We start from the raw sequence: 13617 nt of genomic DNA on the forward strand, positions 1-13617 counted from the left end.
CACCCTGTGCTACACACACCGCACCTCCCTACCACACGAACGGGGTCCTCAAGTGTGGGACATCACCCAAGCCTGCCTATGGTTAGACCCAGCTCCCCGTTCCACTCGCACGAGCACAATGCACCACACAATAAGGTAGACACTCCCCTTAGGTAGAGCACCGCACCTTCTCCTTTCAGGTACTACAAAATGTGGCAAACCACCAACTTCGTAGGCCCCATCATCTACTTGACATCTGATTGGCTTCTCCGTCAACCATCATTGCCAAAGCTTCCAAAGCATCTGAGTCCACATGTGGCCCTACCATCACTTGACCAACAACTTGCCAACCGCCTACCCTTTCCCAACAAACAGCTAGAAGTGCCATGGGACTAGCACCCATCTTGGAGGGGGGTAATGTTAACCTCAATTCAAGATGGCGGAAAAATGAAGGAAAAAGAGAAAAAATGATGGAAAAAGAGCAAAGGCATAGAGGCAGCCCCTAAAGCTAAGCTGAGGCAAAAAAGCGCAATTTTAAATGAAAGACACCTCAAAAAACTCTAAAAACTCTTGTAAAAGAGCGCTAGGTTCCCTCCTGTGCCATTTATAAAAGAATAAATGGGTACACAATGGCCGATCATGTAAAAAGGGATGGGTGCCCATGGGATTTTAGGGTTTTGTATATAAAGTTGAAAAGTGAATGAGAAGCTCATTCTTTGGTGTGTGGCTAACAAGAGTCCTCTCTTCTTCTCTTCTTCTCTTCACCTTGCTTGTGCATGTGCTCTTGAGAGAGGGAGTGTGAGAGTGTGAGGGAGTGAGTGAGTGTGTGGGAGTGAGGGATCAAGAGGGTGAAGCTCTTCACCATCTCCTCTTCTCTCTTCTCTTCTCTTCTCTTCTCTTTTCACGCACACATGGCTATGGTGGATGGAGCTTGGAGATGGAGGACGCTTGAGGATGCTTGAGCTAGCATCTAGGATCGTGGAGCTACCGGCATGTGCAAGAGAGGAGGCAACTCATTTCGGCATCAAGGTAAGCTCACTATACACCGAGAGGATCGACGGTGTGCCGGCTAGGTGAGAGATAGCCATGAGAGCTCGCTTGAAATGAAACAATAAGCAATCCATGGGTCTTGGCGGTTGAGCGTGAGCTCCCACTACAATTAATAACTACCTCAAGTTGTTACTTTTCTAGAGTCATGGGATCAAGTGTCACAAGAAGTAGCTTTTCACTTGTCGAATTTTCTATTTTTGTCTCCTCAAGTATATTGGTCCTTGACCTAACTCTACGTTTGGGTCTCTTTCTCATTCTCTTTGATTTCCATGGAACTTGGACTATGGTTAATAGAGGTGGCTATGCGAGAGTTTTTCACATAATACCCTTGACCATGTGACAACATTTTCGAAACCCATCTGTGTTAACTCTTCATCGACACTTTCAATTGTATGCCCTAGGTCTCTTCTTCCTTCTATATGTAGTCAATTTCAATTGTATACCACCCTAGGTTTCCTCTTCCTTCTAGATGTAGTCATTTGCTTGAAAAAATGGGTGTAATGTTCCTAGCAACCTTGGTATTCTCTTTTGATCTAGGAGGATTCAAATGGAGTGGTTTCTTCTAGATGTAGTCATTTTCTTGAAAAAATGGGTGAAATGTTCTTAGCAACCTTGGTATTCTCTTTTGATCTAGGAGGATTCAAACGGAGTGGTTCCCTCTTATCCTCATGTGCCTTGACTACTTCTTTCAAAACTCTTTGGCCATCCTCACTAGGATTTTGTCTTGACTCAAAGACATGTGACTTGCCCTTCCCTTGAGAAGAGACAAGGTTTCCCTTACTAAAAGTAATGATAAACTTGATGCTTGGCAACCTCAAGCATATCTGGTGTGCTATGTTGTCCACTTCACATTGGGTTGTGTGCTTGAAAGGTCTTCTAAGATTGAAAATGATGGGCATGCTTTCAATCTCTGTAATCAAGAGAATTTTGCATCTATCTAAGAGGGAGTATAGTGATCCTTCATAAGGTCTAATACCTGCATTTGTAGGGACAAGTTTAAGTTGCCCAATCTCAGTCCACACTTTAGCGGTCAAGATGTTGTAATTTGGACATTTGTTAATGAGAGCGTCGATGATGACCTCTTTCTTGGAAATTAGTTTAATACTAAGATACATTGGAGGTATTAACTCTTCATCAGGCTTTGACCTTTTTTATGTTAGGCTAACTAGAAAAGTTAGGGTACTTCTAGAGACATTCTGCATTGGGCACTTGTGATACATGTGAGTGATACCACACTTAATGCATCTAAGGTCACCCTTTTTAAATTTATCTATCTCCATCTAGTCTACTACTAGCAATGACCATGGTAGCTCTTATGTTGCTTGCTTTGGCATCTTGTGAGAAAATAGTTATATGGAAATGTTCTCTCTTTATTGTTGACTCACCAAGTTTTAAGACTTGCAAACTTGGCAATCGATCCCACCATTGTGCATGTCAATAGAGTATCAGGCTCTCAATAGTCAGATGAACAACTCTTTGACTCTTCTTACTAATTCAGGTTCTTGTGTGAGTCTTGTCTTGTGTGTGCTTCTTCTCTTTCAAACCTCAAGGCTTGTCAATTCTTCCTTGGTCTCTCAACATTATCTCTTCAAGTTCTTGTGGTTCAACTTTGGCTCTTCAAATTCTTAATTTAGTGTCCTTCTCCTTGCTTGTGCACTAGGTGCAATTGTCCTTGGATTTCCCTTGATATGTCATCTCACAGTAAGTCCCGTGGCCATAAGTCCATATTGACTTGTCACTATTATGGGAATCGGGGTTGTATTTAGCCAGGTGCCATAAAATATGTGATGACAAGTGCAAAGAAAAGGAAAAGGATAAAGTGCAGGAAAATAATGATGATCGTGGCATTGTCCCTAACAAGTCCAGTGTCAAGATTGAAGAGATTAATGTCTTACAGACAGATTCTGATGATGACTACTTACTTGTAACTTCTTCTCTTAATGTTTCATAGTTTATTGATGCCTTGACTACCTATGATCAATGTTGGATGCTTGATTCAAGGGCTTCATTTCATGTCACCCCTCATAGAGAGAGGTTCCACTCTTATTGCAGCATGATGTGAGGTCACACCCTACCATGATGTCTCATCGTAACTACTAAGCTAGCACTAGCAAGGAAGGAAGTGCCTACCAAAAACACCAATGTCTTGTCACTCCATGCCAACATGAGAGCCAAACACCATCTACACACAACCACCACTAGGCTAGAAATGCCAGTTGGGCACCTCATCACTCCATGCTAGCTGCTACAGTTGTGGTAGAGAATACTTGCATGCTGACACAATCAATAATAGCAATGGCTTCCTTATGTTCATGTTGCACTATGCACAATTGCAATAAAGGAGACCAAAACCTTAACTTGTTGACACTTTAGTTCCTAGTTCAAGGTAGTACAAGGGAGGTGGAAAACGTGTTGTTCAAGTAGAGGCACAAGTCAAAAATTGCTTACACAACCCCAAGGAAATGGAATTGTGTTTCCTTAACCCCCCCATAGCTCCTTCTTTTACCTTCTTCTTTACCCTTTATGCACTTCTGACCTTTCCACCTTCTTCTCCTTCAACTCTTCAAATCCTCCCAATGCTATGCATTTACTTCTCTTCCCCCTTGCAACTCCTTCTTTGCACTTTCTTCTTCACCCAAATGCAACACCGTGAGACAATGATATACACAAGTAGAATGAATATCCAATCAAGACAACACACATGACTTAGGAACAAACAAGGATTTTTTGTTTGAATTTATTTTGTTTTTGAGTAATTGTATTTTCTTACTTCTCTTCTTCTTCTCTACAAGTTAATCTCTACGCCCTTGTTTTATTTGATGTGAGTTGAAATATATACTACTTTGAACACAATACTTTGGTTTCAAGATGATGCAATATTCTGGGGGGATTTCTTTTTTACTTTGAAGGCCCTAATATCATAAGCTCAACCATAGGTTTCATCAATATATTGTGGGATTAACCCTTTATACTATCTAATTGAGAGGTATTATATTAGTTTTTTGTTTTTTGAGTTGGGTGCCTAATCAGGCTCAAAGGCAAAACTCTGTGCCATTAGCTTATGATTTTGCTACTTGCTTTAGGGACATGTTCCTTGGAAGATTCCTCTTTTTACCACCCAAATGACATAGTGTGGGTAGGCACCTAGCACCCCAGTTTAGGGGTCCAAGTAGCGTTGGACTCTCACCAGCTAAAACTGCCAATCCTTGTATTATTTTCATCACTTTGGAATAAACAAATTAATTCTTAGATATGAGTGGGCCATTCACATTAATCCAAGTATCGGAGTCTCAAGCTCCAAATAATCAAAAGATACAAATAAGGCACAACTTCAATACGCTGCAACTCTCTTTTTAGATACTTAAGGTTGACATCACTTATGAGAAAGCCTTTGCGTCTCAATCAACACAATTAAAGCAAGCTCCATAGCTTCGCTCAATGAAAAATGCTTGAGACATAACAATTTTTCAATGAGAAGCATGGCTAAACACCAAAGCTAGTAATCAATCGATTGTTGGCAAGCAATAATAAATATAGTCCTAAAGATCAAATTCTCTATTAGAGTCCTCATAAAGATCATGTAATCAAGGATAATTCTTTACTTTTTTTAATTTAGCCTTCAAATTAGAAAATAATATAAGAATACATCAATCTATTGTCTACTTTTTAAATTTTCTTTCATGTGAGTCAGATCCATCTGATTACAAGAACGGATTCAACAATAGCTATAAGGAAATCCACTAGTCTCCTAAACTACCCCACAACATCATGCATGGCTTGGATTAAACTTGCATATGATGCAAGTCATCTTAGGCAGACAAGTTCTCCAAAAACATTGTATCCTTAGGGCTGAGCTATTACTTGGAATGCAAATCAACTTGTACTTGGTTAATGGAGAGTCAACTACTATCCTTTAAGCCATTGAAAGTTTTAAAAAGGAGAATATGCATATTTATGAGCAACTTCTCAAACTAAAGAAGCATGAAGAATTCAAGAAAAGAAACCCATCTACTTCAAGCTGACAAAGCCATAGCAATGAAAGGAACCAACCAAGAAGCCAAATGACTTCTAGGATCCAACAGAGTAAGCATAGTGGAAAATTGAAATGTTCCATTCTACTCCAAGACGGAGAAAGAGATAGTGTCAAAGCCCATCTTCTTCATCAAAGCCATGCATTTACTTTTTTGATGGACCCTCAATAGGTGACATAGACTCATACTCTCCTTGTGGAAGACCTCATCATCAAAAGAGGCATCAACATTCTTCACCTTTGTCTCCATCTTCATCCCCATCTACAACTTCATCATCTTCAAAATTAAGATCTGGGCATGGACGATGGCCTAAGAAAAGAAGATGAAGTCATAATCTCAGCTTGAAAAAAGAAGATCAAGTTCAATATGTATGATGGTTTGCAAAATCCTAATCTTCTTAAGTCTATTTGTCAATTTTAAATCTTGTATACTCATGATAAGTATAAAGAAAATAAAATATTACTTTTGTAGCTTTTATTCGATCGATCTAGCCCACACTTGATGGATAAGGTTGGAATATGATCATGCTACCCCAAGATTATTGTGAATTTTCTTCCTATTCATTTCAAAAGAGATATAAAAGTGGAATAGGATCGACTTTGGAAAAAGAAAAATGAATCATTTGATGACTACACAAAGAGGTTTTGGGAGCTACTTTTGAAGGTGAAACATTTCAAAAAAGTCATTAGCTCTAAAAAGCTAGATCTAATGAGGTTTGTATTTTTAGCTATGTACTTCTCGTAATCATTATCATTGTTCTAATCTTAGGGAACTCATTAGCAATGCTAGGACATGAGAAACGGAACATGATGGCATTAAGTTAATCCAAAAGAATGATAAGAAAGTGGGTAATTATGATGATCATTCAATCCCCAAAGAAGAACAAAAAGTGCAACAAAAGCAACTGGCAAATCAAAAGAAGTTGAAGCCCTATGCTTCTGTAAATGCTTCTCAACTCTACTTCAATCTATACCCACAACCCAAGCAAATTTTTGAAGAAGAAAACCAATGCTTCATGGAAAAGGAAAGGGCTTTTAATTTGGAAAAACGGGCCATATAGTGAAGCAATGTCCAAACAAAGGACAAAGCAAGGTTTTTTATAACAAACCCAAGTCAGTAGTGACAATCAATGTTATCGATGGCATAGCAAAAAACTCACATCACACTACAAAGATGTAAAAGCGATTAAAAGTTTGGGGACATTTGCAAAGTAAGAAAGCACAACCAGGGAAATTGAAAGCCTCATTATACGATTGACAAATAATCTTGTATTCTATGCAAGGACTAAGCACATTGAGGTGCATTATCATTACATTTAAGAGAGGGTCCTTTGCAGGTGAGATTAACTAGGTATAAATTAGCACCTATAAGTGAGTAATTGACATCTCACAAATTCATTTTGTGTAGAAAAGCTACACATGCCCAGAAGTTAGGAGTACGTGACATTGGTTAAGCTTGGCAAGGGAGGATTAAGATGGCAAGCTCAACATATGACTTAGATAGGATGATTTTGCACTTCACTGACATATATTAGCTTAATTCAAGAGATATACTCATGATCTTCATTATGGATGTAGTAGGCTGATACACCTACTACAATTGGCATATCTATGTGTATAACTTTTGCACTTGAAGTTTGGTGACAATAAGAGAATGCTTATGTATCTTCATAAGGAGATGGAGTAAATATTATAAATTAGTGAGGGCCTTACTAAGGAGATCAATGTTGGAGGTAAAGGCCTCTATGCTTATGGCACCTGTGTATTCACTACACTTACAGTACCCTCACACATGTACATTACAAGTAGTGAGCACCCATCACTATCACTTCATTCTTTATTCTTTCAGTGACTAATGAATAAGGCAAGGCTCGTCACACATTATGACTATTGGAGTTCTCACATCTTGAGTCTCTCTCTCTCTCTCTCTTACCATCCCCTATAGCTCACACCTCCCTTTCTTTTGCTTACTTGTGCTCCCACTCGGGCTTCTCCCTTCAACTAGGATGAAAATTGAGATCAAGAAGTTTCACTTGCCATGGCTTCAACCTAGATTTGAATACCTACAACTTACTATTTAGGGTAGCCATGGCTTTTTCCATTGAAGGTAAACATTGATGCTCCCATTCTTCCCAACCTTCTTGGACTTGGTTCAAGCCTTCATAGAGCTTTTCTGAGCACCTTAGAGTGCCCATCTACAATAGCCATTATAGCAAGAAACCCTATTGCACTAGCGTGATTTTTCCAACCAAAAATCTCTAGCTCCTATGGCCTCTTGGTAACCTAGGCAAGGCTTGGCATTACTCCTAGCAATGGATCCTTGGCTTTGGGCATTGATTTAAGCCGCTATACCTTTATCATTAGATGTAATATACAATAGACTTGTTGTTACATACATGAAATAGTGTGTTCTCATCAGAGATTATGTTTCCATATTGTTTATATTGATGCTCATTTTATGTTGGATCTTTGGTACATACTTGGGTAATATGTTGGATCTTTGGTACATACTTGGGTAATATTTTGAGATATCTTGTGGGCTACTTTGAGCTTCCATTACTCAATTTACACAGTAGTTTTCACTGTTGTAATGAATAGGACAATAAGCATTTACACAAGGAAAATATATGCATGTTGCTCTTTAATGCTATTCATATACTTCATTGGATGTATTGATGTATGACTTTGATGCCATTCAGGTACTTCATTGGATGTATTGATGTATGACATTGATGTTATGCACCCAAACATACTCTTAAGAGCTTTTGAGCTCTGTGGCATTTATATTGGCTGTAGTTATATGCTTTCATTGCTACAGTGATTGTTACACATGCGCTTGAAGATTTTATTGGGTTCTATGTTCCCAACTATGTAGTTGATGTACCTTGGATGCTTGAATGTCATGCAGATGATGTATTGAGCTTGTCTTGCTTAGTTGGCATTTGGCTTTGTTGTAGTGGGAGTTACTTGACACTTGGCTATTTACATTGAGCTTTGGATTAATTATGGAATTGAGCTTGAGCTTCTTTCATTTAGACTGTGGGACTCATTGAGATATATATATGCTCTCTTGACACTTCTTGGATGCAATTACTCTTCAATGTGCATACTTGATTTATGCTTTGGACCCATCACCTATTTCTATCAAAGTGATATTGGTGATGTAAACACACTACTTGGCTATGTATTGGGCTTCGTTGCCCTTTCTTTGTTGATCGTGCATTTGGTAGTTCTATTTTATTCCTCCTAAGACCTAGTACATGCATGATATCTATGCCTATTGGATGTATGGTTTACTGACACATTAAGATGTGACAGATCTTGGTACCAATTATATACATCTTCATTGTTAGTTGCTCTCCATTTGTTGTAGGATATAGGATATACCTAACAATGTGAGCTTGAATTTTGTTGATCAATTGCCCATAATTGATCTTGGATTCATTGCTGCATTTATTACAACAATGTTGTATTTGCAGGTTTATGCATTCTTTATGAGAGAAGATGCTTTGACTTGATAATTCATCACTTGCAATTAGTGGATAACCCTACACTTTGATATTTTCTTCCATGTAGACCTTGTCTCGGTTGTGATTTGGGGCTAATTTGCAGTCAATTATAGCAATCTAACTTCTTGTATTATGCTTTCATTTGTTGGCATAATGGCGTGTTGAGACACAATAATGTCAAGCTCAAAAACTTTGATGAGGATTGGGTTGAATTGGATGACTTATGTAAGTCTACAATCATTTTGTCACTCTCTAAGAAAGTATTCTACAATGTTGTCTCTGAAGGATGAACTGCATGTGGTAGTTATGAGAGAAAATTCATGATGTCTACAATAAGAAAAGTCATGCCTCTTAGATATATTGGCTGAAGTAACTCATGGACCTTGTATGGAGGGGACTTCTATGTCTGCCCACTTGAATGAGTTTCATTCTATTTTCAGCCACTTCTCTGTGCAGGGCATTGACTTTAAAATGAGAATGTTCTACCATTGTTCTTGTCCGTTACATTGCTTGAATCATGGGGCATATTTTGTACTGGTATATGTGTAAATATGCATGCTGATGGGCTAAAATTATAAGATGTAGAGGGTGTATTATTGAATGAAGAAGTTAACAAAAAGAATATTGATGCTTTCTATAGCTCTCATGCTTTGACAGTTAGAGGTTGTAATGCTACCATGGGAGAGACTGTCAAAAGTTTCGTTCTCAATCACATGGATAGTCTTGCAATAAGTCACATTGCCATAAGTCTACATTGACTTATCATTATTGTGGGAAGCTTGATCACATTCGGCCATAGTGCCATAAAATGCATGATGACAAGAGCAAGGAAAAGGAAAATGGCAAAGTGCAGGAAAAGAATGATAATCACATCATTATCCCTAATAAGTCAAGCATCAATATTAAAGATATTAATGTATTGTAGACTGATTCGTATGATGATTACATACTTACAACTTCCTCTCTTGATGTTTCACAATTGACTAATGTCTCATTTGCTTATGCTCAATGTTTACCAATTGATTCAAGGGCTTCATTTCATATTACACCTCATCGAAAGTGGTTCCACTCCTATCGCAATATGACAAGATCTATCAGTTTGGATAATGTTTACCGATTGATTCAAGGGCTTCATCGAAAGTGGTTCCACTCCTATCGCAGTATGATAAGATCTATCAAATTGGATAATGACTTAGCATTGGATATTTTTGGTATCTGAGATATACAAATGCAATTTGCATGATGTATTTTATATTCTTGCTTTAACCAAAAGTCTATTCTTTGCTAAACAATTGGGTGATGCAAGTTACTTTATATCTTTTGGTGATTCCTCATGGAATATAGCTTGTGGAAATCTTGTCCTTACACGAGATGCCAAGTTCGATCCTCTTTATCCCTTACTTGTATCTTGATCTATTGAACACGTTTTAACTATGGCTGCAGTACCACATGTAAAGGTATGGCATCGTTGCCTTGGGTACATAATGCAAATGCTTTCCCATTTGTAATATCTTTCATCATTTAACTATAAATATTTTGATTAGTATGGTCATTGTCATTGTGGTTGGTAGACATGCAGTTCGCATAAGAAGCCTGGCATTATGTGCATGGGTGAGCCTCTAGGTCTTATTCATTTTGGTGTTTTAGACCTATGCCTTGTTAGTCGTTTAGGTAGCACAAAGTATTTCATTAGTTTAATTGATGATTACTCACATAAGGTTTGGAAATATCCCATAAAGCAAAAATTAGATGTATTGGCTATCTTTTAGCATTGTCTTGCTCTTGTTTAGAGCTAGTCTAGGTAGAGGTTGAAATGCATACAACCTAACACTGGAGGTGAGTATGTATCTAAAGTCTTTGAGTAGTTTTGTGATGAGAATGACATTAAGCAGAAACAGTTGACCGCCCTGTACCTCCACCCAGAATTGTATGGTTGAGCATATGAATAAGACGATTTAGGAGAGAGTCCATAGTATGCTTAGTTGAGCAAGCTTACCGCAGCATTTTGGATTTAAGGTAGTTGCTACTGCCATACATTTGATTAATAGATTTCCATGCACTACTCTTGGCTATCAGGTTGGAAAGGAGGTATGGTTTGAAAAACCTTCATCATATGCTCATTTATGTGTCCTTGATTGTGAGATTTTCTACCATGTTTCAAAGGACAAGCGCAATAAGCTGGATCCTAAGTCGATGAAGTGCATCTATCTTGGTTATGGGGATGCATGTGAGATGGCTTATCGCCTATGGGATCATCAAGGTTGAAATGTCATCTATAGCCATGATGTTGTTTTCCATAAGGAGAAGATGAATAAGCAGCCTAGGCAAGTAGTTGAGATACGCATGGTAATATGTTAGGAGGAGCCACGTGCTCTTGTACAACCAGCTAGATAGCTTGCAACTAATGCTCTAGTAGTCCATGATCATGATGTTAGATAGGATGTATTGATCCCACAGCCTTCTTTGAGATGTTCTACTAGAGATAGACATCCTCTTAGAGCAATTTAAGCCCTCCATGGACTATATTATGGTGAGATGTTCTACTAGAGATAGACATCCTCTTAAAGCAGTTTAAGACCTCCATGGACTATATTATGGTGAAAGATGCTAGTGAGCCTCTTACTTATGATAAGGCAATATACAAAGGTAATAGTCACTCTTTGGAGAGGGCCATGCAGTCAAAGTATGACTCACTGCAAAAAAATCATACGTGGGATTTAGTTCCTTTGCCTAGTGGAAAGTGTACTTTGCCATGTAAGTGGATGTATAAGTTGAAAAGTACCCATGGATGCCAAAAGCCAATATACAAGGTCAAATTAGTCGCTAAGGATTTTAAATAGGAGCATGATGTTGACTTTGATTAGGCATTTTCTCTTGTAGTCAAGAATGAATATACCCTATACTTGGTAATGGCTTTAGTTGCTCAATTAGATTTGGACATTTATCAAATGGATGTAAACATGGCTTTCTTATGTGGGGACATGGATGATAACATTTATATGCAACAGCCTAAGGGATTTGAAGAAAAAGGAAAGGAATACCTAGTGTGCAAGTTGAGAAAGAGCCTTTATGGCCTTAAGCAAGCACCTAGGGAATGGCACCACACGTTTAATACTTGCATGCATCCACAAGGATATACCCATAGTGATATGGATTTGTATTTATACACAAACAAGGCATGTGATGGGAGGCTTATGATTTTGGTACTCTATGTGGATGATATGTTAATTGCCAGGACAACTCATGATAAGCTGGATGCTTTGAAAAGTCGGCTCAAGAAGAGCTTTGAGATGAAGGACATGGGATAGGCCTCATATTCTTGGGATGCACATCACATGTGATCGCTCTAGGAAGCTCCTCTACTTGTCACAGACAAAATACTTCCAGAAGGTCCTTAAGAGTTTTCATATGCAAGACATTAAGCCTATTGGCTATCCTTTATCTTCTCATGTGAAGCTTAGTCAAGTTGACAGTCTGATGAGCAAAAGGTCAAGATGGCCAAGATCCCTTATGCATCTATAGTGGGCAATTTGATGTATACCATAATATCCACTTATCTTAATATAACATTCTTAGCGGGAGTTGTGGCACACTATATGGCTACACTTTGCAAGAAAAATTAGAATATCGTGAAGGATATCATGAAGTATCTTAAGGGCACTGCAGATATATGTGCATATATTGTGGACAAGATACAAGAGTCGTAGGGTTTACTCACTATGATTATGTCAAGATGGCCAAGATCCCTTATGCATCTATAGTGGGCAATTTTATGTATAACATAATATCCACTTATTCTAATATAACATTCTTAGTGGGAGTTGTGGCACACTATATGGCCACACGTGGCAAGAAAATTTGGAATATTGTGAAGTGTATCATGAAGTATCTTAAGGGCACGGCAGATATATGTGCATATATTGTGGACAAGATACAAGAGCCGTAGGATTCACTCACTGTGATTATGCAAGACATGCAGACAATAGGAATTCCATGTCTTCACCTTTACTAGAGGTGTTATTTCTTGGATGTTCAGGGTGCAAAAATGAATGGCTCTATGTACTATAGAGGTAGAGTATGTTGTAACCATTAAGGCTTGCAAGGAGTCTCTCTTGTTAGGTCGTCTAGTGGGGGCATACCTCGGTATTACGGATCTAGTCCCTACATTGCATTCGAATTCTATGAATGTTATTCACTTGGCCAAGAACCTGGTCTTCCATCATGCGAAAACAGCACACTTTGAGGTGCATTACTACCTTATCAAAGAGGTCTTTGAGAATAAGTCCATTGATCCTGTCAAGATCTCAATTGACCAAAATCATGTAGATCTACTCACTAAAAGTCTCTCAGTGGAGAGTTCTATCTTCCTTAGGAAGATAATGGGGCACTGGATGAGATGATGTATATCCACCTAATCGTGTTCAACTTTATGTACATTTGTACTTTTCTTTTCTCTTTTCACTCCTCACTCAAGATAAATTCTCCTTTAAGCAAGAGGTTCTTGGAGGTAAAGGTGCATGTGCCTTTGCCGCCTGTGTATTCACTATACTTACAGCACCCGCACACCTATACACTACAAGTGGCCGGCACCCATCACTATCAACTCAATTCTTTATTCTTTCAATGTACAAACAAATAAGGGAAGACCCATCACACATTGTGACTATTCGAGTTCCCACATCTTGACTCTTGCTCTCTTGCTCCATCTTCCATGGGAAAACATAGGTGTGTCAAGGGGCATGTACCTAGAGTTGTGGAAGTAGGGAGAGATTGATACCTAAGACCACATGGGCATATCCACCCGATGAGTACTATACAAAGTATCTCTAGTGGTAGGACTATCCATAAGGATATATCCATGTAAGGAGTATTATCAAAAGTGCTTGTAGTGAATAGATTATCCACACAAACATGTCCACTTGACACAGTAGACACTATGGGAAGGCAAACAGTGGTACTAATTCTCTAAATTTAAAGTCAATAGCTTTTTTCTTATTTGCATGATATGGTATGTTTCCCATTGTCACAAAGTTTGAGGTAGTCCAATAG

The sequence above is a fragment of the Lygodium microphyllum genome, chromosome 18 (assembly GCF_053477565.2).
Source record: "Lygodium microphyllum isolate KBCC chromosome 18, Lygodium_microphyllum_v1.1.10, whole genome shotgun sequence".
Lineage (NCBI taxonomy): Eukaryota > Viridiplantae > Streptophyta > Polypodiopsida > Schizaeales > Lygodiaceae > Lygodium > Lygodium microphyllum.